We start from the raw sequence: 24,620 nt of genomic DNA, 5'->3' as shown, positions 1-24,620 counted from the left end.
GGCAGGGAAAGCTGAGGTGACTACTTTGTAATCAGGGAGTTACCACAATCTGTATTTTCATGGCATCTGCAAACCCCTCCTGTGGCTCATTCCAGGTACAATTTTATGCAATAATTCCTTTGCGATACAATTCAGGCAAGGGGAAAGAAATATAGTTACAGTAGGGACTTGCTTCATGCTGCAGAGGACCGGTCAAAACACACACTAGTTAAATGCTTCAGGAAACTCCCTCAAAAACAAAACCACAACACTGCCCTTCTCTACACTAAAGTTACACACTTCTCATCAATAGTTTAGCTGAACTTGAAAACAGTGACTACAACAAGATTACTACGATTAGCACCATTAATGATGACCTGTTTGCCCAGAGAACGTTTACCCTTCCAAAGAGTATCAACAGCGCAGCAGAGGTGAACTCAAATACACACTATGTAAGAGGGGACTGAAAGGACTAGCTGAGCAGGGACAGAATCATTTCCCTCGTGTCCAAGTTGAAGGGGATACTACAGTTCCACAAGAAAGGCTTCCTGTGCAGCAGGCAAGAGAAATGGAAGAAATACCTCAGGGAGATGTGACCTGAAATAAGGAGAGAGGCATAATGTAACAGACAGGATCAAAAACTTCTACCATCATCCTTTCATGATCTTACAGAGGGAAACACAGCTACCACAAAACAAGGGGGGAGAGGGGGGGAAAAACAGCAGTATTGTTCAGAACCTCATTTTAATTTGAGTGTCAACATCACCAAATTCCCAAATCATCTCTTTACAGGCAAAGAAATACTATGCATTCAGTTCTCAAGATAAAAGATAGATGTGTATCTGTTGCATAAAGCACGCACCTTGCTTTTAAATGCAGCTGAACTCATGCATTTTGGAAGCATTTGTACCCTCGCTCAGTTTTCAAGAGCATTTCCAGCAAACAGGATTTCCTCCCAGCAAGGAAGATCCACCAACTTCTCTTCCTCTAGCTTAACCATGGTTGCTTAGTGAGTGTCCTGCAGAAAATGTCCTGCTGGTCCACAGCTCTATATCAAAACTAGAATTTAGGAGTCGCTCAACTTAAAGCACATGCCTGGCCTATGCTTTTCCGTGTACGGTTTCCCACCGCAGCCAGTAGGATCTCTAATAATTAGAGACTCACTTAAGCTCCAGGCTCGGCATCTCTTCCAGATTGCTTTGTTGTTTAACCGTGACAACTCATGACACGTACAGAAAGACCCAGTTCGTTTTTTCGACTTCTGGCCAGCTCTTGCCCTCAGGGCTCTCATGCTAGCTAACCGGCCCCCTCCAGCTTGGTGCTTCCTAGAAGGGGACGCTAACAAACAACTTCCAAAGCCAGTTTACCGAGTCTGTCTCCAGACAGATAGTGCAGTCTGCCAGGGACTGAGAGTCTTGGCTCCACTCCCGTAACTTCAAGCCAGAAAGACTTTCTTGAAGCAAAGACTGTTGGGGAAAGTCTTCTCACCATCCTCAGCCCAATGCATGTGGGGGAAGTACTAACTTTTCCCCCTGGCACCTAACAGGGGAAAGATACAGAGACAATAGAGTTTCCATCTGCATCTTCTCTGTGGCAACAGCACCTAGATTTTGGCTGTTGCCATTTGATTTTCATTCCCTAACCATTTGCCATCCACTTTTTCCTAATTTTCTGCATCTGCCACCAACCATAGGGAAAGGGACTGGCTGTGACACAGAGTGCACTGCTGCACACCGATTCCCTGTAGCAGTGCTACACCTGACTCTCTCTTTCCGAGTTAGGATCTCGGCCAGTTGCTGTCAGTGGTACAGGGTGAATTAACTCCAAGCCTAACAACGTGCCTCATCCAAAGCTCATGCAAGTCACTGTTATGACTATTCCCTTTGGTGGGGTGCACATCAGGTCACATGGGACTGCAGAAAAGACAGAGCCAGACTTTGGATGTAGCAGTCATTACTTACATGAAAGAAATTACAGCTATGTGAAGGTCCTTCAGCTTTTCCCTTTCTCCACTGCTGACCCCCTGCCTAAGCCACTGTTCGCAGTGAGGTTTTCATGAGTAAAAAGGAGAAGAAATTTAAAAGGGCACAAGAAAAGCCTCAGAAGAAGAATATTCTTTATCCGTGGTTTTCACCTCTTCATTTCTCTCCTTGAAGATTCCTTTCCCATTTTTAAATTGACAGCAAAAGGGATAGTTTTCTTTAATGCTATGCAAGTTTGATTCCCTGAAATTTTCCAATTTATATCCTAAGGAAAGGCTCTCTAAAATGTGAGCTAGTTCCCACTACTGTCAGAAAGTATCAGTCTCCCAGCTGTCCATTATCCTCTGGCATAAGCTCCTCTCACCTAAATCCTAAAGCATAAGTGTTTTCAAGAAGAAGAAGAAGAAAAAAAATTCTCTCTTTCACCACTCAAAAGGGTGTTAAAGAAGGCAGACAAGACACAGGGTGTGTGCTTTGTTGATTTAGGCCTAACTGCTAATCCAGCCGGATTACAAAAACTGGCTTGTTCTTGTTCGCTATCTTTGACTAAACACAGTCACCTTTGAATTCTTCCAGCTGCTTTTTGCTCTTGGATTTCTGAAGTAACTAGAGAAGGAATAAAACAGCCAGATACATCAGTCAAGTTCTTTTAGCCCTGGTCTTGGGACTGCTGGGAAAGCGAGCATTTCCAGGTAATTTATTTTCTCTCAACTGATTTGATGTTAGTCCTGCGTATGGAGGAAACGGACCTTTCCCCTCACCCTCACGAACGTCTGAAGACCTGCCTTGCATTCCGTAACACACCTGCGACAAGCACGCAACGTACCCACCTCCTACCAGTTTGGGAAAAAGCTAGAAATAATATTTTAAAACTATTTCCAACAACCTGACAGTCTAGCAAATTCCACCAAGTAACTGCATAACCTCCTTGATCCAACAGGTAAACACTGGCTGAGCTGAAGGCACGGGCAAACATCTCACTCCCAGAACAATGCCAGGCAGAGCGTTCAGCAAGTATCCACTTACAGATATTCTGAATATCTTTCTGTTCAAAAAAGTCATAATCTTTGCCCCGTGCAATTACTCTGAGATCAATTTTCTCTTAAATGAAGATTTTGTCTCAGTGCATTTTCCGTCAGGCCTATCGGCACAGCACCAAATGTGCCAATAACGTATCGACCTCCGTAAACAGCTTGTTTGGGAAGCACGTGAGATATGGAGAACCTCAAGTGCAGACCTTTGCCCATGTTGGCTGAGGATGGCTAGGGCAAAGGTGAGACTGGGGTCTAGAAATCCAGCTTTTGAGCCCTTTGAGCTGAGCTACACAGGCAAGAAGAGAAGCAGTTGGTACTGAATTATGGTATAAAGCCAGTCCTAATCAATAACGTTCATACAATGTCATCATTACCATATGGCAACAGTCAAAGCTGGGGAATTGTCAGGACACTCAAAACATTCAATTCTTTCACCCCCCTTTACCTCACCAGGGGCACTAGCTCAAGAGTTCAAAAAAAAAAAAAAAAAAAAAAAAAAAAATTTTTTTTTTGGAGATTTTTTCCCCAATGAATATATATCTTTTGAAAGAAGAAGTTGAAGTATTTAATTTTTAAGGGTGTGGGAGGCAAACTCTCACTTTGTTAGGATTTACTAAAAGGCAAAAAACCCAAAACAGACTATTCTTTTGTAACAGACTTCAACAGCGCAAGGTGATGTCTGAGTATAGACAGTACTGACAACCTTACAAAGCCAGAGGATATAAAAGCTCAAGGACATCCCAGGAAGTTAAACCAACCAACCACAACCCACAACAAGGAAGTTATTCAGAATAAACTCATGCTAATAGAATTGCTATCCCCCTGCAGAACTCCATTCAGACTGCCCGGCACTGGTTCATGACATAATGATAAACACTAATCTCTAGTAACCGCACCTTTATTTCATATAGCTGTGTGCTGTACCTAAAAGCTGGCTGTTGATGTGTGTTATTGATACCTATGCACGCCATTTTATCATTGGATTAGTCTGAGCTGAACATATACGCTTATTATGTGTGCCATTAGTACAAGAAGAAGGAACTGAAGAGTTCCCAAGTAGCTTAAAAGCTCTTTCATGCTGAGTAAATTTAACAACTAGGGACATAGATACTGTATATTTTCTCATATAAAGAAGATTCTAGGGTAGGCAAAGAAATAAATAGGAGAAAATAGAGAGTGCAAGAAGAAGGCAGAGAACTGACAAGTACAACTAAATTGAGATGTAAAATAAAATCTGTTCAGAAGGTATAAATTGATAAAATAGACATGTGTGACAAACAGGCATAACAGCCCTCAACACTTACTGTCTGTAGCTTGTTGGAGATCTCTATCATGAGCACTCATGTATACATAATTCAGGGCAGATTAAAAAGAGATCCAGCAATGGAATTAAATACTCACTGACCAGGTGACCTCGTAACAGCATAAGCTCCTTCTCCTGCCTGTTAGTACTGCAGTTTTCTAAATTAGTTCAAGAAAAAGCAGGTCTGGGGAAACACGTATCTGAAGAGAGAGGTATCCTAGGGGGATTCTGGGGGGGTCAAAGAGCAAGACTAGCACCAGGCTAATCCCCCTGCCCCCCCCAAAAAAATCTAAAAACCCAACTATGCATTGCAAGATCAGGAAGAAAAATTGTAAAGACTGCCCTTGGCATCCCCAGACCCGTAGGCGCAGTTTCTGTGAATGCAGAATTTGGTAGGGAGGAGGTATTACGCAGTTTGGCAGGTGCTGAGAAACTTCACCTTGCAACCTGCGATGCTGCAGCTCTGCTAGTCCTCCGTACAGACAGCAGGAGACCCATGCGTCGAACCCCAAACAAGCACGAAACCCAACTTGCACCAGGAAGCAGCCTGTCTCTCAACACTCCTCGACTCGTGTCCTGAGGACTAGTTCCCAATGATGCAGAATTGTGTTGGCCGTTTTATAAACACGTATTAGAACAATCAATTATCTTGTGCTGAAACTCATTTAAATGGGGACCTCGTGCCAGCCCACTATGTTAGTCACTGTGCTAACATGGTTCAGTTGAATAATAGATATATGAACACAATACTCAACTCCCAAGTGCATTTACTGTCAAGGCAGTACAAGAAAACTTGTTTGAGAAGTCATGCAAAGCTACTGTACCTTGCAGCAAACACCAGGTTATGAGAGCGAAAACAAAAACAAGACTATCCACTCATTCTTTACTACGATTGTGGAACAGTAACTGGTTTAGAGACTGTTCTTAATAGATGATAATTTATCTAATAAAGTACCTATTTTTCTATTTACTACTGTCTTAGGAAGTCCACTGGTCCCCACTGGAGGTCTCTGATCTCTCAGTTGCTGTGGCCACACCATGGTTGATTTGATATTTGATACACTGTTGGAAAGCAAACCTCTAGTGGGAAGAATAGAGTTTAGACACTTTTTTTTCCCCCCTCTCCTCCCCAGAGGTGGGAGGGTGGTAAGTCAGTTACAACCTGCATTTACTGGGCAAAAAAAAAAAAAATCAGTAGTCTGAGTTGCTAAAATACTGTGTCAAAGGGAAACAGAGCTATAGGTGGAGCTTATGGAGCCTACAGAACAGACTGATTGCTCAGCTCTTGTGTTTGCCTATCTTTGAAGCTGCAGTGGCTGAATCCTTATTAGATGTCCTTGCTGGAAGGCTGTGCTGCTGGTGAAGTTTAATGCACAAGAAAAGCAGTCTTCCTAGAGGTATTTAAATAGGTCTGGATTTCTTTCACAGCATGCTCCAAGTGCAGACCTCAGTTATGCCTTTTATGCTGAGCTAGGATGCTTGGGAGCTAGGACATTTGATGGTAAAGAGCAGTTATTTTTCCATGAGGATTAATGAAACCATGATGAAATCAAATGGATAAAACCTGGGAGAGAAGAAACTTTGGCAGACGATCCTGGCTCATCTTATTCATGCTTTTCCCCAGCTGATACAACTACCTAGCTGTTCTCCTAGGAAAAGGCCATGGAAGTGGTGAGAACCCCCTGCCCCCCCAGTCAAAAAGCCACTGTGAGAATAAACATAGCCATCGATAGGGAGGAAAAGAGGCAGCAACCTAGCCAACTTGTACAGGACAGTCTCCCCTGCAACTTAAAGCACAGTGGTTCTCGTCAGTTCAGCCTACTGTCCAAACACATCTGAACATTACAGTCCTGAAAAATGTGCACATCCCCTGCAGGTCCTGGTCTCAACTGTTCTACAACTGCCACCTTGACCTGAAAAATCACCTGTAGCACTACTATACAGCCAGCATCTGGTCTAACTGGTACCCACATGCAGGAGGAAGCACCTGATGGCGGAGCAGCAAAATTCAACTCTTGCTGCTTGGCCGCATCCCATCCCTTTGCCCAGCTGAGGATCTGGAAGTGACGTGTATGTGGTTAGCAGCAAGCTGAGAGACAGCAGCCCTGACTAAGTGCATCAAGAAGGACTGGCTTCAGGTAGAGAGCATGCTAATTACTCCCTACCTGTTACCGAGAAACAGCACTTATCCTCTAAACAGCATCTCTCCCCGTTGCCTTTGCTTGCTCGGTTGCCCTTCAAATTAAAAGCTAATAAAGGATTAATGCTATTACACAAATGGCAGTGGCATTTTATTTGCCTCAATACGCTAAAATCTAGACATCCTTGCATTGATTTATCCTAGTTTATATGAAAAATGTATTATCCATTGTCTCTTTCAAACTTACAGCATTTATTCCATCTGCATTCAAATTACTTTTTTGAATCCAAGGTTATATTCATTTATGAACAAACACCCCATTTTAACCACAGACATGCAGGTCTGGCAAAGTATCTGCACTTCAGTGCCATTTTGCTCCATCCTCGGTTCCAGGAGCACAGCTTTTTGTTGCGCCAAATTATTTCTGCAAACTCTTTTTCCTACCAGTTAAAGCCACAGCCACCTTTCAGGGCTTCCCTCGTCCTCCGTTATCAGTAGGGCAAGGTACAGCAAATGGTAATTATGACCTCCATAACATTATCTAATCACGTGGTATTTAGGTTTTCACTAAAGCAAAAAACCACTCGCCACATGAAGCCATACGGTAAAATACTACTAAATTCAAGATATCCCTGCCTTATGAGTTGTTCCACTGATTCTTATATTCTTTTTCTCTTCACAGTACCATACTAGGACAACAAGGCAAATAAGTAATTTATTTCTGTAAAGGAAGGTCCATACACTGTAGCACATATATTGCAGCAGCACCTATAGGTCAATCAGATGAAGGCTAGAAGGTTCACATGAATAGACAAGAAACGAGATGCTCATCCGTATTCCCTGCAAGGATTAAGGCAGAGCAGAAGGCCATTTTACACACTTCCTAGTGGCAATTCATTTCACACCTTTATGTATTGCATCCCCAAGGCAAGCTGAATGAGGTATTTTGTAAATGCAATGGTAGGAATTACACTGGCTTTCCTAGACCGGTGAAAACAACCAGCTGAAGGAAGATTTATGATCCTTTTGCACCCCAGTTTCTTGGAGATGCTTGTGGACAAGACACACACACAAGCAGCATTATCATCATCTTTCAGAGCCTGCCCAAGATTCCCTATTTTAGTTGGAAGGGCAGAAATTCAACCTTTTGCTGCTTCAGGAAGCTCAGGATGGCCACTGGGCCCCACGGGAGCGCTGGGGCTGCCAGGCTGAGAGAAGCGACATGTGCCTCTGCCTGGGAGGCAGGAGAGGTGGAAGTAGCTCCACAGAGCTCGTACGCCTTGGGCAACCCAGGCCAACCTGAGTGACTAGGCAGAGTCCAAAAGGCAGAAAGCCCCAGCGCCGCGGCTGAGGCCCAGGGCTAACCGCTTGCAAACGCTGCCAGCGGTTACTGATGCCGGGGCTCTGCCGCCCGGAGCGAACACTTCAGGTATCGGCTTCAGAGGGCAGGGGAAGAACGAAGAGCCAGGTCTTCTCCCCCACAGACAGGAAACACGAGCGCTTTCAGCCTTAATAGAGCAGTAGTTTCTACGCTGTAGTCTGACCGGTTTTGCCCATCTGAACGACATGACTGCTCTTCTGTCTAGCGTCTTTACTAGGATGGGGCTCCCAGCTCTGCTCTGGACTTCTGTCACCTTTAGCTGTCTATCACTGAAAGTTCCACTTTCACCTCAAAGAAGGAGGAGGAAGTGACTATTTGGCAGACATTTTTACAGAGCTGTATTTTATTTTTCAGCTTTTCCCACAAAGTTCCTTCCACCCCCCACTGCACCAGGAGCCAAGTGCACAGTGCCTAAGGTGCTCCATCTCTAACACTTGCCATTCATCAAAACGGAGAAATAAAGCCGGCATTTAACTCTGGCATTCAGGAAAACGCACAAGGAGCAGCATGGTGGAAAACATTATCTATTCAAAGCCTCCATAAGGGCACAGCTTTCCAGGGAAAAAAAATGTCCTCAACTGGGGATATGAGCAATGCTCTTTCCCCCTGTTGTGCGTTCAGCCTTCAAAATTCTGCTGCCAGTTGGCCCTTTTAATTTAAAGCATATTCGTAAGTAAAGAAGTCTCCCCCAGGTTCATTAAAGTCCCAGGGTATTCAGCAAGCCTGCAGCAAGAATTAAATGACAAATATGACTCTGTACCTGAACTCTCTTGATTTGTGACTAAAGCAAGCTAGACTTCCAAAATTACCTTCCCTCCCCACCCCAAAGTCAAAGCTGAGCTTTAAACAGTAGTGAGGAAGCAGAAAATACTTTCTTTCAGTGCTTAGGATAGCTGCAGGTTACTTAGTTTGCCTTCAAATTGTCCCTTTCATTAAGTAAACACTGTATGAGCTGCCGTTATCTCCTGATAATGAGAGAGACACCGGGAAGTTAAAAGAGCTCCCAATACACTTGCTTTATGAAGGTTTGTTTTGGTTTTTTGTTTGTTTTTTTTGCATGTGCATCACCTTCCTCTTGCTTATCGTCATTAAAATACACCCGATTGCTCCTCCGTTTATAAAGCTAATGATACTCTTTAATGCTTTGGAGGAAAACCACCTCCCAACTGGTCAGACAACGTTTAGGTCTCCCCAGCTTCTCATTCTCTCAGCCGGCAAAGCTCTGCTCTCAGACTACGCATGCATGTTTTGTAGTAGCTCTGCTGAAGTTGATCTAAGCAGTTTCAATAAAAAGAAAAACAACACACACACACACGCAGAAAAGCTTCCGGCAACCCACTTCAGCGAGATGCGTTCCCTGGGTCTGGTTTTTCCTGCAGGTGCACAAACAGTCAAACACAGGATAAGGGGTTAAACAGTGGATGGGCTGGGAAGAGACCTCCTGACTTGTCCGGCGCAGCATGCCCTAATTTACGAGGAGTGCACAGTCAACGGTGTACGTTTATTCTGATTTCCTTTATCAGCCTGCAGGACAGCATGCTCCTGGAGCTCGGTGCTCTGAAAATATTATGAAACAAAACTGCTTCATCCGCCCTGAGGCGCTCCCTTGACAGAATGGGAATAATTCAAGGACTTTAAAGGTGTGCATTTAGCAGCTCCTCTAGGACCTGGCATAAACCCATCAAACATTTCTGAGTCATTTCATCACCTGCTTATTTGATTTTAAAAAAGAATTGATATTGCCAACAAGCAATTTTATCCTTTCTATTCCCAGGTTGTTCCTTTATAATTGTTAATATCCAACAGGTGCACTTCTAGATATACATTTGATTTAGATTTGACATAATCAACACAAGTGTGACAGTAACTAGCCAAACCAGTAATCCAGTTTATAGCACATTTATGCTGGCTGAAAGACAGCTAGAATCTAATTCAGAATAAAGTAAAACGGTGCAGAAAGGCAATATCTTATATGACCTAATGTAGCAACACCACGTTAACCTTTCAACATTTTCAGAACAGATTCAAACCAGAACAGTAAGTTTATCCAAGGTCAGCCACAGGCATTTTTGACAGAGATTTAGGATCCTTAAACTCAGTTTCAGCATGACCCCCTCTCAGTTTCAGCACGGTAATCTCATCCCCCATCCCAGTCCCTAATATGAATGAGGAAAGAAGGAGCAGACAGAGAAACAAGCACAGTATGAGCACAACCCTTGTATCAACCACGATGTATCAGACACAGGACAAGGACTTTCCCAGAAGGTTCCAACATTTGATTCCATTTAGGATGTTATAGAAAACAAAGGTATCCATGTGTCTTAAGATTTTCTTTTGCATGCTGGCAAGGCAACAGGACTACTTAAAATATTTGTTGTGTTTTAAGAGAGCCCCAAACCTCTAGCTTTTCAGGACAGCTTTTTTACAGTCTTTAACACCCAAAAGCTTCTGTGGTGATGAGATTCTCTGCAAGTTGYGGACCTGACTAATCTGTCCTATGCCAGCATCCTGGCAGTTTGATTAATTAATTGGTCTTGGAATAACTTAAAGTTAAGCAGATCAAACAACTCATTTAAATACTTCTAATGCCTGGTATGCAGGAACTACTAAGGCAAAACATTTGGAGAAATACTACTTAAAAAAGAAAAAAAACTTCAAAAACCAGGATCTAGGCTTTTATTTTTAGAAGAAACACCTAGAACCAGATTCTGTTATTCTTACTCATAAGGTGTTGTACCATACTTGTGTTTATTACTGTATTTATTACTGTGTAATAAATGTGTAATTTACAGTAATGAATGTAGTAATACCAAAGGTACTTGTGGAGTTCAGGTGTTTAATGTTGGTAAGGAGAATATAGCTGGGTGAAAACTTGTTTGACCCTCAAAAACGTAGCATACCACATTTGAAGAAATGTAGTTGATCAAGTATAAAGCAGAGGATTATCACCCCTGCTTTAAAGGCCCGGATTTTACTGATAGCATTAAATATCCACCCATTGGCAAACTCCGTAACTCTTGAAGGTGGTGGGAGCGCAAGAAGGTTATGGAGTCAAGAGCACTGTTTAACAACATGCCGGTAGCTACTGGGCGTCTCTATTTGGTTTTAAAACAGCTCATAGCATCTTCAGCTTCAGTAATTGGAACTGAACAAAACGAGACCAGCTGCAAAGATATTTAAGCATAGTCTGAATCACACACACACTCAAATATACATTACGATTTTCCTGTGCATAGTCCCATTGAAATCACATTACTTAGGTATGTAAGTAGATGTTTGCCTGCAAAACTGGGACTATAACGTGCCATGAGAAATGGCAGCCTTGGCTTCTGTCGTTTTAAGTGGTGCCTTTCTTATGATATTTTCTGGATAGTGGGAAGAACCCCTGTGACAGACATTAAACACCAGGTATTGAGGGAGTAGCATTAAGTACCAAAAGAGTTCATTTAAACAATAAATTGCTTATTTGTAAGCAAACAAGGCAAATTCATGGTTTAAGCAACTGCTTTGGAATACAAACTAAATCTAACTCGTAAAATTGTYGGCATCCTGTAAAATAGAGCTCTATAACACTGTTGAACTGCAAGTATAAACTATGCAGGAACCTCGGCCCTGGCACGCATTACGTATGCATATGACTATCTGCCTCAAGGTAAAACAGGGGGTTAGTAAGAAGGGTGAGTAGACAGCTCTATATTTTTTGGAGAAAAACACTGAAGGTCAAAAATATAACAGATCTGGAACAACGCTAGAAAGACAGAAGGAGGAAACTGCAGACGCAGAAAACAGTAGGTCAGAAGACAGCCTTAGAACACGAGGAACGTGACAGCTGAATGCGAATGAGCTGATGGTTTATGAACTCCAATTTGCACATAGGAGAATGGCTTCAGAATATTTTCTAAAATCTAAAGGAGTGAAATTCTGCACCTGCTGGCAAGATATACATTGGACAGCAAGACAGGTAATAGATCCAGCGTGCGCAGTATTTGAAACATGACAGCCAGTTTGTATTATCATCTCCTGCCTTCCCACTTCTGGCAGAGAAATAAGGAAGCTTGTTTGCTTTGTATTATCATTGTCATGCTGCCATTGCTTTACCTAAAGGGAAGAAGGGGGAAGACAAATTCAGAGTASAGTGTCTGACACCAAGTGCTGGCTCCTCACTCAAGCAAGACATCTGTGAGCCTGGCATTTAGTCCTGATGCACAAGTTAAGTTTCTTCCCAATCACAAGTAGCGGGCTCTAAAGGAAAAGTCCTTTATTTCAGGATATTAGGTGCATCTGTCCTACCACAGCAAAGGGCTGGTTATAACCAAGCTTAACACAATAATTAAAGTTGACTGTGAATCATTTATGCAGGTGACAAACACTGCATGTCAAACTATTCACAGAGTTTTCACACTGCATTCATAGCAGCTGAAATATTGCTGGGTGGTTATTCTACGCCACTTTCTGAAGAGTGCTTCGGCTCAGAGACGCACTCTGCTTGGCCCCTTCGTATAGCCCCAGGGACCTAGAGAAAGATGCTACATAATGCACGACAATTTAATCTTGGACTCGAAACCAGGCACGAGCTTGAGGCATGTGTGTGCTTGAGAGCAGTGTTAGAAACATGTCTGCACTGTATGCTAAACAGCATCAAAACTGGGCTCCTGAGAGGGCAACTTTAGCTTTTCTACAGACAGAATTAGTAATGTAGGACCATAGACTGACAAGATTTCCTGAATCATTCAAACTTGTCTCCAAACATTCAGGACAAGCCACATCACAAAACTCTCCCTCAGAACTCATCTGTTTTCATAGCAGGTATGTATCAGGCCCTAGCTGACTCTGCTCTGAGGAAGGGGTAGGGCTCGACAATCTCCAGAGGTCCCTTCCAACCTCAACCATTCTGCAATTCTCTGATCAGAGCCTGGCCCTGAGAAACCAACCTTCAATTTCTTTACAAACAACAATATTTTACTCAAAAATAAGAATAGCGAGAAGCAATTTTTCTGAAGTGCCCCGAATTCCTCTTTATTTTGACCAGCTACCATAAGGCACTCAGAATCACCGGGACACTGAGTAGCCACTTGTCCACCTCCTACTCAGACAATGAATGCTGCAGGTCTCATCTTCATACACACACACACCAGAGACAGCACTGCTAAACTCCGTCTGCACTGGAGACTGTTTCTTGCTTGCAGCTTTACTTCCTGTTTGTCTAATAAAATGCATGGTACCACCTCTAGGGGTGGCTATTTTTTTTTCTTCTTCCAATTTTTATTAAAAGCCTCTCTAAAGACTGCCGTCTACTGATCATCTGGGCTATCACAAATGGGAGATCCTATCTCAGGCTAAACCACTACCAAACATCATCACGATGAAGGCCTCTGGGCAACATCAGGCACAGCCTTCAGAATAGCACACTGGAATGTTTTTCTCCCCAAGCGCAAGAAAGAAATGGGTACCACCCAGAAGACCATATTGTCACGTAGGTTAGAAGGGACCSGGGGATGCCACCGAGTCCAGCCTCCTGCAGAAAGCAGGTCCAGTTAGAGCAGGCTGCTCAGAAATTGTCCAGTCATGTTTAGATATCTCAAAGGATAGACATTCCACCACTTCTCTGGTTCCCATGTTTGACAACCCTGATGATGCGTCAGTGCCCTTTTATGGGCCACTACTCCTTGTTCAGCTGGTTCAGTATGGCTCTGCTGGGTCTCTGCAGGACCCCAAGATTCCTTTTTAGATCAGGTGGGAAGCCCAACTTTGAAACCTAACTTTCCAAACTGCCACTGTCCTGAAACCGCACACAGTTACAGTGGAAGACTATCGCTATGAAGCGTTTCCCAGCCCCCAGAGCTCTGACACACACTTTTCTCAAATTGGGCATTATTGTTTGCAGTTAGACCCTGAATCCATACTGTTGAAATAAAAGCAGCAGTAAAGAAGGTCTTCAGGGGGACGACTGCAAGTAATGCAGGGCAAGTTTGAAACTTTTCTTTCTTCAAGGCAAGTCACTGGACTTTCAATTCRATGAGTGCTGAGAGCAGACCTTCCTCCCCTCCTTTACTGCTCATTCAGCAGTCTCGAAACAATGTAAAAGTCTCCTGACTGGGATGTTCTTGTTTCTAATGCATTTAAGAAAGTTTAACACAATTTCATGACTTGTTCTTCATATTTCTCTTCGCCCTTTCTGCTTCCATTCTGAAATATTATTGTATTAGACAAACTGTGAGGTCTTTACCACAGGGCAAGGTAACAACAGGAAGATAAAACACTGTACATTAAAGTAAATATCAGCTGTTTCTGCAGATAATGTGGATCGTTTCTTTTCTTCCATAGAAGTTTTCTTCTCATTTTTAAAAAAGCTCTGCTAGTCAGGCTGTTTTTTTTCCTTCTTTTAAGACTACCATTTTCAAGTGTCTGCTTCCTACACCAGACAGCACCAAAGCAAACTGAACACTAACCTAACTGCTGGGGAGCAAAGGGATTGGCAAGACAGGATTTATCTTGCCTTCTTCAAAGAAGCAGTAGAAAAAGAAACTGCTGGAACTTTTCCTCATTCTTCTCCTTTCCAAATGTTTCAGCCCAGGGGCATGGCATATTTCACTGCCAGCCTGTGGACTGTACTTCCCTCAAAATAATCCTTCTCTGCATGGTACTTGCAGAAGCTAACCTCATCTCTTTCAGATGAAAGAGTTCCTCATATGAGGCCTTGCTGCTGGCTCAATTAATGCATTCTCCAATTATCTCTTTCAAAGGTGAGAGGTCTGCCTGAGCATGAAATATATGGCATTCCACAACCAGTGGCACACAAGCAGTCAACGTATCACATCCAATTTCTTTCAAAACCTCAATCCTATTRACTGAAAACCACTGACAGGCAGGACAGCCAAGAATCAGTCCTATTGATGCCTCTGGAACCACAGAAGATACCCTACCAGTGCATCCTGYGGCCCCTGTCTCCCATCACTCACCACCTTTCAGATGCAGAAAGCCATTTCCATCTCTCACTGGCATCCAGACGTGCCTCAGGAAGGCACAAGTAGCAGGCTCCATTACACAGCCTACATTCCTTTAAGTGCATGGAAACCCTTTGATGCAGAGGACCCAAACAAYGTGTTGGGGCAGCAGCTGTGCAACATCCTACCAGACCCTAGCAGAGTCAGTGCCATATTTCTTGAGGATGGGTGCAAGCTTTCTACCGAGATTCTTCCTCCAGCAGCCAGAAGACAGTGGTCCCATGAGAAAGTATGATTTGCTTTCAAAAGCAAATCTGCTTTTCATAAGAGCTTCCKGSGGGGGGGGGGGGGAGGAGTGGACAGAAAGAGAATCTGAACTATGGCTAAGGAGCCGGCACAGTATTCCAGATTTGACATTTGTTGCCAGACTGTTGATTTTCTCCACCCCATCTGACTTCTTTCCCCGCCCCCCTTTTGGCCTATTTTCACCAAACAGCTTTTTTACCTTTCTACGTGGCTAGTCCCTGCTGCCAAGCATTCAAGTTCCTTATGGCCTGCAGTAATACGTTATTTGTCTTCACTAAGGGCAGCATCCTTGTGAGGCTCCTCCAAGCGACCTAGGAAGGGAAGGCTTAGATGGATTACCTRATGGTTAGAGCACAGCCTTAGAACATGCAGGGCTGGAATTCAAATCTCAGCTTGGCTACAGACCACTTGAAAACAGGCCTTTCATCACTCTTTACCTTGCTTGAAAAAACGACAAAAACAAACTTGTCTTCCTACCTCACAGGCAAAGAGCAAGGAGAAGGGATTCGCTAGGATAACATTCAATAGTAACTGTATGATACTTAACTACAACACATGTAAAGAACCTACGTAATGTAACACTAATACCTTCCTGCCACTTCTTTCCCCGATGCTGAACAATGCCTCATTTCAGAAACTCTATAAAATCCAGGCTGTGCACATGAAACAGTTACTCCACTATTCCTTAAATGCACACAACCTCCAGAGTAATTCCAAGATCACGTGTTCTCCATGAGGCTTGTGTAAGACTTGTAGTGGTAGAAGAGACACGGACAGCGCAGAGAGAAAAGCAGCAGCCCCACATGAACCGAACCCTCTTACCACTGCTGACAGGGCTTGGCTGATGCACCGGGAGATGGTGAATATGCAGAGGTCACCACTGCCTGAGTGGCAGCTCTTGGTGGCTGAGAGTTGTACTTTCTTGCATAGGACCGTGCTGCACACATTTCATTGTTCAGACACACGGGGAAAGCGGAAGTCAAGACGAGCCAGTGAGGTYGTGGGGAGAATGCTTCAAGTTTTGTGTAATCAAAAGGTGAAGAGAGGCGCATGCAGGATGTTACCCAAGCTATTTCTCTTGCAATTTCAGATTCCAGAAGAGTTTTCATCCTCATAAATATTTATTTTAGACCATACCAGATTTACTTTGTTACAGAAGACAATCGCTGAATGTGTGTGTGATTTATAAATCCCATGCATCCGATTCTTGGAACACCTATCCTGCCAAGCTTACATGAACAAACTCTCTGCACAGGAAGAAGCTGCACAGACTGCTGCTAAGTAAAAGGATGGCATACGCTATTCATTCTCTTCAATATCTAACTCAGTAAATCAGGCAAACAAACGAAGAGTCAATGTTTATGAGAACATTTTAATTATTCAGAGCACACAATAGCTTTCCCCTTGGGTGATAAAGGCAGCACAAGAGTAATGGCCATGTCCTTATTGAAGTGTTTAGAGCCTGATCCCAAAGAGGATCCTGCAGCAAACACGGCCCCCCAGCAGAGGCTGTAAATAACCGGAGCCCTATTCTGCAGTTTAGTCTCTCATAAGCATCCTCGGTGGTGTTCCTCCCTCTGCAGTTCAGCAGGCTTTTCTTTCCATCCCGCTCTGCACAGCCTCTCGTTAGCGTCATGTAAAAAGTCCTCAGGATACATGTAGATATCCCCACTCACAAGAGGAAAGAAATCGTAGGTCAGTCTACATTTGTCTCAAAAACCAGCGATGTTGTTAGGGCTAACAATATTTTACTTTGGAATTGGGGAAAAGTCAGAATAATCACACAGCTGGTTACCACGGCTCAGCTGGCAAGCAGACACTTTCAAAGTCACCATAACTCAATTACGTTCAGTTGAGAACTCATACCCTTATTTTCAGGAAAGGGGTTGTAAAGGAGATGAAAAAGAATATTTGTAAGGAATAGGACAACCTTTCCAGCCAGAGATCAAAGCTAACAGCGAATCAGCATTCATTTCATCAGGCCCCTGGAGCAGGTTTCCCTCTACTCTGCTTGCAGCATACCAGAAGCCCTACAGCTTTCCATGCAGGCCGGAGCCATCTCGCCTTTCACCAGCTTGATTAGCAATTCATGTTGGAAGGGAAAAGACTTGGATTTTGCTTAATGCAGAGGAAACTCCTAGGATTCTTAGGATATAGGAAACACTGAATTCAATATCCTACTATCAATGGTTACCTGCAGTATGACAAAAACCTTTAAAGAAGGGAGGTCTCATTAATGGGTAAGGAACAGTGACAACTAAAAGGTATAATGCAGTTTCAGGTACAAGCTTTCACAGCTGAAGCAGAAAACTAGCAGTGATCTACCCTAACTCTACAGCTAAAGACGCTCACTATTCCCAGACAGAAGCACTAAATTTACTCGCTGAAACAAAAGCGGCCACTGAGTCCTATCTAAATCTCTCACTAACACATATAACTGAAGTCTGAGCTTAGGTTCTAAAAATCACTAACATGATACACGCATTCAGAGGTAAATTTGAGCATAATTCATTCATATGCCCCCAGACACTTCAGTTTAGAAATTAAGGTCAGTAACTGAGCCCACTGTTCACAGTTTGGTGCTCATTAATTTTCTGGTGTTACAGTTTAGTTGGCTCTTCTGTATCAGTCCTTCAACATGACAGACTACAATCACYGAGACAGTGACTCCTTAGAGGTTAAAGGTACTTCTGGCAAAAAAGCCAACTTCATATACATATATGCACACCTGTGCTTGAAGTGTCTTAAATTACTTTGACAGACATGTGGTGGTTTGATTGGTTAAACATGTGATATGCAGTTGGTTACAAAGCATGGAGAGATATTCTCTTGCTATCTCCAAATGGGATTACAAACTTAAAAAAAAAAGTTAAGCTTGGATAGTCCCAGGTAATTAGGGGAGAAAACAGTCGGTGAGTACAAGATTTTCACTTTGCTGGAGAGTAATACAGGTGTCCACTGTGCCTTCTACAGAAAACAAGCCGTACCAAGTCTCATAGTCTCTCAAAGGATAACATAGTACGTAAGACAGTTTCAAACCAAACGCATTTCCTTTCCACAAAGAACAAGCATACAAATGGACAAACCACAGAATACTCTGTATGAGATCCGAAGTGCCAAGATGTCAATATTTTGCTCCTATGCATACAGGCATCGTAGTTCAGAGGCCTTACGTCTTCAGTCTTCTTACACACTGCTCTACCTTCTCCCTTGGCAAACCCAAAAAGAAAGTCCAACTTGCATGGAGACATGTGTATCATGGGACACACTGGCTGACCTCAAAGTTGAGACTACTAAAGAGAAATGGAAGCATGAGGCATCTAAACCAAGAACATGACCAGGAGATCCCACAGCAAATTTTCCCAGTACTCAGATGCTGTGGAAGACATCAATGAAAACAGAACTTCAGTCCCATTTGGTGAGGAGGAAGCGGGAAGGAAAGTTCTCTTAAACTTTCTTTTGGGGGAGTTAAGAGACATAAGTGAGCACGAGAAAGAGCAAAGCTGGTGCAAATCTGTCATTCCACCTCTGGCAGACTCAGAAGAATTATCAAATGTTGCAAACACCGACTCCCCAAATGAAGGAAAGGGGAAGACCGAAACGAACCCCAAGACAGAGGACAGACTACGAAGCAGATGAGTGTATAGCGCCCTTTGAAGAGGCGAGCCAGAACCCATTGAGCCCAATTCTTACAGCCACGTTCCTAAACCCCAACATGGCAGCACARTGTCAAGCCCAGAACGTCCCTTAGTTGAAATACTTAACAACAACAAACCAAATCAAAACTCTGTCAAATATCAGACACCTGTAACCCTGTTGGCTGATGCTTCATTGTTGTTTTCTTTTCCTCAACATTTTAATTATTTGCTAATTCCTCCCGGGAAATCTCTGTCCTAGTTTTCTAAGGAAACACAGGACTTCATAATTATATAAAGCTCTGACTACTTCACGGTTAAAGAAGAAAACCTCACAAAAAACCTGTGAAGTTTCAAATGGTAAACAAGTAGAAGCTAACGGCATAAAGATTAAAAAGAATTTGTTATTCAGAGCATTAATAAAAATGAACACAAAATAAATTGTAAGATGCATTTAAATTGTTTTAGGTCCACTATAAGTTTACTTTGATTTTAAAGTGTGCCTTCCTTGGACTGGGAGACAGGACACTTCTCCACATAGACTGATGTCTTTTTCATTTAAATTCCATCATGCTTTTATGAAAACCTTCTAGAGACGCTCTAGAGGCTGGGTTTCTGAAAAGGAAACCAAACTGATGGAAAAGTTTGTAAATCACTTTAAAACCCATTCATCTCCCATTTGTTAAATCCAAGTTCCCTTTGCATTTCTCAGAGCATGGTTGAAGTAACACAAAGACGCATTCCCAGCCTGAGGGCAGCACGTCCCTGTCTACTTTCTGAACAAGCACCCCAATAGTAGCGTGTTGTTTAAACCGATTTCTCCTTTAAAGCCCCCAGTGTTTTAATTCATCCTGTAATACTGCCCATCTTCCTTCCTCTTAGCTTCACCAATAGGGCAGGTAGAGGGAGGAGACAGAAGTTACACCTCTGTTTCACTCCAGCATTTATTTTAGTTTGTGGGCATGCTTCAGGCACCGTTCACTTGAGGATTACTCCAGACTCCTTACTACTACTTAATACCAGTGATCAGTATGGGGAAAGACGGCTTTGTATGCCATTCCAATCTTTTGTTTTAACAGGTTTCCTTGTCAACTTGCATGACTCAAGGAAGGGCTTTAGAAAGAAAAGTCTGCAATTCCATATTGTAAGTCTAKTTCTGACCTGAGACAGAAGGATGGGGGGGGGGGGGGGAAGGCCACTGCTCTTCCCACAAAAATTATCACGGTCCGTCTCTCAAAACTGCCACATCTGATGCTCATCGCTTACTCCTCTTTATCAAATTCCCAGGTACTACAAGACAGCAAGCTATTCAGAGACTGGCTGGTGGTCTCCTTATTCCAAACAGGTCACCAAGTTGCATTTCTGTGCTTCACAGCAGCTTCAGCATGAAGATCACTTCAAAGTTCCTCCCAGCAGCTAGCCAGACTCATAAGATGCCAACTTTATTTACACGGAATAATTTATTTTACAAACAGCCATATCAGAAAAGGGACTAAAAGCAAAAAGAAGCTTTAAGGACCTTCTATTTTAGTAGCATTTTCTTAGTGGTGAAGTGTTGGGATGCTTTTTTTTTTTTTTCCTTCCTCTCCCCCTCCTTTCTCTTAAAATTAGAAACCTGCCTTGTCACAAAGCTGGTCAAAAAAACCTGTTTACTGAGCCAGACAGAATTGCTTATGAAGAGATCAGACACAGCTCTTCTAAAATACAAGGTATCTTTGCTGAGGTGTCATTCACTTTCCGAGCAAGTAGTACTCATTACTCCCAATGAAAAAGTAATTTTTTGAACTGGCAACATACAAACTCACTTGCTGCCGCTGGAAAGCAAACAGCCCAGAAGGGAGAGGACAGGCTACAGACTGGATCACAGCTGTACTTGCAAAACAGAAAACCCGAGGAAGCCCTGTTAGATATTGATCCAAATGATTTAAATTAAACCATAAAACAAGACCATTATCTAATAAAGTCTCTCGGAGAGGCTGCAGCTGAGCTTTCAGCAGTGAAGCCATTCCCAGTACTAGATAAGAGACACCCATGTTGACAAGCATAATGAGAGCCTCCATCCAAGCACGGGTACTGACTCTGCAAGTGTGCGGTGGGACAGCACAAAGCTGATCCTGCACACCCTTGGGTGCGTGGTCCTCTCCAGCATACCTGAGCTGAGCCAGCTCTGGTGTGGTCTAAGGCTCAGGGACTGGGAAGGCCCCACACCTCTTGGCCATCTTCCTCTGGTGGCCAGGTGGCACCCGGCCAGTCCTAACCCCCCCAAATCACACTGCCCCAGCAACTCCCAGACTCATTTTACCCCTGGGTAAGCACCACCACCCCAAGGTCAGAGAGCATGTATGAAGGCAGGTGGTACTGAAGGCCAGCAACACTGCAGGTAAGGGATGCTATGAGAATGCTTTAAGGTACACCGCCCCCACAGTCTCCAGACATGTGCAACCCTGAGAATCATCCGGATTGCCCCCAGCTAGCCTCAGGTGTACTTCTTAATCAAGTAGCATGGGTAGGAAACAAATTTAGCCTCAGAACTCCTCAGATACAGCAGGGTAACAACAAGCAGCGAGACCATGCTGGTCTTAGGACACGTCTTTCCCGATTTTAGTATGGCTCTGCTAGATTTACACCAGCCCAAAAACAGAGTAAATGTAGGTCTGTAGAAAATTAAACACCCAGGTCATAGYGCATGCAAAACACAATCCATATCAATACCGTAGCCAGATTCGTTTCAAGTGTTTAGCATCCTGCATCTGAGTGGCATCATAGCAYAACTGCCAGAAAGAGAGAGGGGGGGAAAAAAATTATTTGTAAGGAAAATGACAGTGTTTTCCCCTCAGAGTTTTAAAGGAAAGAGTGTAGATAACATCAGGGATGTACAAGCCCGTTTCCTTTGCCTAACAAATGCCATAGGCAGTGCAGCATCCTTGTCTGTGGTATGTGCATCAGCAAAGTCCAAAAATTACACCTAGTTCTTCGATCCCTCAGCACACTGGATGGGTTCTCCCCATCATCTCACTTTAAGGGCTCACTCCCACGCCGATTCATAACAGGAGAACCTGTCTTAGCTCTCCTAGCTCTGCATTAATGGATAAAAGCCTCTCCTCTGTTTAGTTATGACCTTCTGGTTCCCATTATAGAACAACACTTACTAGACCCATATTCTGCCCAGAAGCTGTTTGGGGGGGGGGGCAGGGAGGAGAATACAGGCTTTTTAAATTGACATTTGGAATTTGCTCTGTTAGCCATATAAAAGAAAATCATGATTTTCATCAGAAATGACACTATTTCATCCTGGGCATCTCTGCTCTTGAGCCAGAGGTCACAGGAGGCCGGGACAATAAGCACCAGAAACAGTAACTGGTGAAGAACGTTTTGAGGCTTGTGAGAAGGAACACAACATTTTAAGGTCCAGTGCAGAGAAAACAGGCTTCCTGAAGAACAAGTGACCTGCTTGGCATTTTGAAAATGGAAGGGGGGAACAGGGACGGGGGGGAGTGAAAGGATCGGGGAAAAAAACACCAACCAACCAAAAAAACCCCACACGCAAATCACACAATCACACAAAAATCACACAGAAGTGTTGAGGTTGGAAGGGACTGTTGGAGATCACCCAAGTCCAAGCCCCCCTGCTCAAGCAGGATCACCTAGAACATGTTGCACAGGATTGTGTCCAGATAGCTTTCGAACATCTCCAAGGATGGAGACTCCACAACCTCTCTGGGCAACCTCTCTTGCACCCGTTGCCTCTCATCCTGTCTCTGGGCACCACTGAAGAGAGTCTGGCCCCATCCTCTTCACAGACTCCCTTCAGATACTTAGACACAGTGATAAGATCCCCCCTCAGCCTTCTCTTCTCCAGACTGAAGAGTCCCAGCTCTCTCAGCCTTTCCTCATAAGAGAGATGCTCCAGTCCCTTCATCATTTCTTAGACAGCCTCTGCTGGACTCTTTCCAGTAGTGCCATGTCTCTCTTGTTTTGGGGAGCCCAGAACTGGACCCAGCACTCCAGATGCGGCCTCACCAGGGCTGAGGAGAGCAGGTGGATCACCTCCCTCGACCTGCTGCCAACACTCTTCCTAATGCACCCCAGGATACCATTGGCCTTCTTGGCCACAAGGGCACATTGCTGCCTCATGCTTAACTTGGTGTCCACCAGCACTCCCAGGTCCTTCTCCGCAGAGCTGCTCTCCAGCAGGTCAACCCCCAACCTGTCCTGGTGCATGGGGTTATTCCTCCCCAGGTGCAGGACCCTGCACTTCCCTTTGTTGAACTTCATGAGGTTCCTCCCCACCCACCTCTCCAGCCTGTCCAGGTCTCTCTGAATGGCAGCACAGCCCTCTGGTGTATCAGCCACTCCTCCCAGTTTTGTATCRTCAGCAAACTTGCTGAGGGTGCACTCTGTCCCTTCATCCAGGTCATTGATGAAGAAGTTGAACAAGACTGGACCTAGTACTGACCCCTGGGGGACACCACTAGCTATAGGCCTCCAACTAGACTCTGCACCGCTGATCACAACTCTCTGAGCTCTGCCATTCAGCCAGTTCTCAATCCGCCTCACTGTCTGCTCATCTATCCTGCACTTCCTGAGCTTGTCTATGAGGATGYTATGGGAGACAGTGTCAAAAGCCTTGCTGAAGTCAAGGTAGACAACATCCACTGTTCTCCCCTCATCTACCCAGCCAGTCATTCCATCABAGAAGGCTATCAGATTGGTTAAGCATCATTTCCCCCTGGTGAATCCATGCTGACTACTCCTTTCACATGCTCACAGATGGCATCCAGGATGTGCTGTTCCAACACTTTTCCAGGAATGGAGGTGAGGCTGACTGGCCTGTAGTTCCCTGGGTCCTCCTTCTTGCCCCTTTTTGAAGACTGGGGCGACACTGGCTTTCTTCCAGTCCTCAGGCACCTCTCTTGTTCTCCATGACCTTTCAAAGATGATTGAGAGTGGCCTAGCAATGACATCCACCAGCTCCCTCAGCACTTGTGGGTGCATCCCATCAGGGCCCATCGACTTGTGGATGTCCCATTTGCCTAAATGATCTCCAACCCAATTCTCCTCAACCAAGGGAAAGACTTCCTTTCTCCAGACCTTTCTCTGTGGTCTCTAGAGTATGGGATTCCTGAGGACTGATCTTAGCAGTAAAGACTGAAGCAAAGAAGGCAGTCAGTATCTCTGTCTTCTCTGTATCACTTGTCACCGGGGACCCTGTCCTATTCAGTAGTGAGCCCACATTCTCCCTAGTCTTTTGTTACTGATGTATTTGAAGAAGCCCTTCTTGCTGTCCTTGACATCCCTTGCTAGATTCAATTCCAAATGGGCCTTTGCCTTCCTAGTCACATTTCTGCATACTCTGATGACATTCCTATAATGCTCCCAAGTGGCCTGTCCCTGCTTCCATCACAACACACCTAAACTTCAAACCCATGAAATTATCAAAAAATAACATCCTTTGCTCTAAAAATTTAAAGGTTTTTAAGTTTGTAACTTGTCCCTTTATGCTTCAGTACAGTTATACGTGTACAAGTGGCAAAGACTTTGGATTTTCAGTGTTATCTCCCTACAGGATGGTAAGACATGAAATTCAAGGTGTACTGGTCATCCATCCCAAGACCTAAGCCTCCCCTTTCTATATGAAGAAAAGTCCTTTTCTCTCCTCCTCCACTCCCTCAATTTCTTAACCCTCTTCCAGAGCTGACCATGGCATCTCTGAAGAGCTGGCAGCTTTTAGGCCTGCATGTGCACAACAACCTCTAGTGATCAAAGAGATTACTACAAATCATGTGGGCAACAGTAAGTCTTTTAGTACCCAGACCACAAGATACCTTTCTCAGTATGAAAAAATACCAGGACCACAAAAATTCATCATGAAATCATAACATCCAGACAGGAGAACAAGTGCTGACAGCCCTCACA

Source organism: Apteryx rowi, unplaced genomic scaffold (assembly GCF_003343035.1).
Source record: "Apteryx rowi isolate R43461 unplaced genomic scaffold, aptRow1 scaffold_187, whole genome shotgun sequence".
NCBI lineage: Eukaryota > Metazoa > Chordata > Aves > Apterygiformes > Apterygidae > Apteryx > Apteryx rowi.
Note: the sequence above shows the minus strand (reverse complement) of the source record.